The sequence below is a fragment of the Eufriesea mexicana genome, unplaced genomic scaffold (genome assembly GCF_001483705.2).
Source record: "Eufriesea mexicana isolate 0111107269 unplaced genomic scaffold, ASM148370v2 scaffold5368, whole genome shotgun sequence".
Lineage (NCBI taxonomy): Eukaryota > Metazoa > Arthropoda > Insecta > Hymenoptera > Apidae > Eufriesea > Eufriesea mexicana.
The window spans coordinates 152,635-154,749 of record NW_016913305.1 but is presented as its reverse complement, the minus strand read 5'-3'; positions in this window follow the sequence as shown (position 1 = coordinate 154,749).

The window sequence follows — 2,115 nt, the reverse complement described above, 5'->3', positions numbered from 1 at the left end:
TGAATAGTTATATATATTGAGATATCAATGTAGAATATTATTGTAAATTTTGAGTACCGATTTGGGTTAGGGTGGACCTGGAAGAACTATTATTATAGTTTATAATATAGTATATATAGTAATATTGGAATATAAAAATTGGTAAAATATCAAAATGAGTTTATATTACTTTTTACACATTTTCATAGTGATTATATGCAGTTATATCGAGATATCAAAGTTGGTCTTGAGATGATCTTAGGCTAAAGATACTATTATTATGATTTATAATTATGGTTGACACTATAATGTACTATGACATCAACGTTGAATATTATTGTCAATTTTGTGAAATTTTGTGAATTAACCCTGATTGAGTTAAGTTTGGCCTAAGACAGCTACTATTATAATTTATAATTATGATATACAGTAATATTGGAATATGGAAATTGGTAAAATATCAAAACGACTTTATATTACTTTTTAGAAATTTTCATAGTAATTATATGCAATTGCATTGAGCTATCAAAGTTGTCATAGTAGATACTAGCATGTACTGAGACATTAACGTAGAATATTATTGTGAATTTTTAATACTGATTTGGGTTAGCTTTGGCCTAAGACAGCTACTATTATAATTTATAATTATGATATATAATAATATTGGAATATGAAAATTGATAAAATATCAAAACAATTTTTCATTATATTTTAGAAATTTTCATAGTGATTGAGAATAACAGAAGGAAGATAAAATGATGTTGCTTCGATATTACATACCCTGCCATACCCGAACCTAATCTAAACTATTAGTTTGGACTCGAATAACACCTAAATTCTGCCAAACCCTATTTAATTATAATAATATAATAAACCCTATTTCGATAAAATGCATTTGAAATGGGTGAAAATAACGATTGCAAAATTAAAAGATAATTATTTATTTCTCCGGACGAAACTGAACGGAACCTTTTTTCTCGAAAAACGTGGCATTTAATTTTAACGAGGATACTAAATTCGTCGACTAATTGGCGTGGAGAATGTCATGTTTTATCGCGTTTATGTTCCGTGCTCTCGCTGTTAGTCAATGCGTCGCGAAATTGCAAAATTCGAGTTAAAAATCCAGAAAAGGGGAAAGGATAAAAAGAAAAGGACCGGCAATTAACGTTAGCACGGAATAACAGCTACCATGAGCACTTTTTGATTTTCATGACACATGTTTTACGTATTACGAGCATTGAAAAATCCCGTTCAACGTAGCCAGCCGATTTTCGGTAAAGCAAACTTCAACAAACTTTGGCAAACTTTCCAACTTCGTTGTACAAACATTTATGGATAACGAGCTACGAGTTACCCCTTACTGGTTTCGCTGCAAGATACCACCGAAATTCCCTGCTAGAGAACGTCCAAAAATATTCCAGAAGTTTCAAAAACATAAAAATATTCTATACTGTGTCAGAAATATCACAGAAATATTGTTCTATCGATATTAAAAGTTCACCCATTCCATCAAAATCCAATAAAATCAAAACCAAAATTTCTCAAACTACTTTCTCACTCTCCGATATTACAAAAAATTTCCAATTTTGGATAACTTTATCGATAATTAATTATTGCACCATTTCTCGCTGGAGAACGTCCAAAAATTTTCGGAAATGCCAAAAACTTAGAAATATCATTCTATAATATAATAAAAGTGTCATGAAGATATTATTTTATATAATATTACAAATATTACAAAATTATTACTGTATATTATATCATGAATGTCACGAAAATGTTATTCTATAACGTATTAGAAATATGAGAAAAATATTTTTCTATATTATATCGGAACTATCACAAAAATATTATACTACTGGTATTAAAAATTCTCCTATTCCACCAGAACCTAATAAAGTCAGGATTAAAATTTTTCAAACTACTGTTCCACTCTGGAATAATACCAAAAATTTCCAATTTTGAATAACTTTATCACTCCCAATAATTATTAATTATTGCTCCATTCACCGATAGAGAATGTCCAAAAAAATCCAGAAATTTCAAAAACTTAAATATACCATTCTATATTATATCATAAATATTAGAAAAATATTATTCTATATTATATCACAAATATCATAAAAATGTTATTTT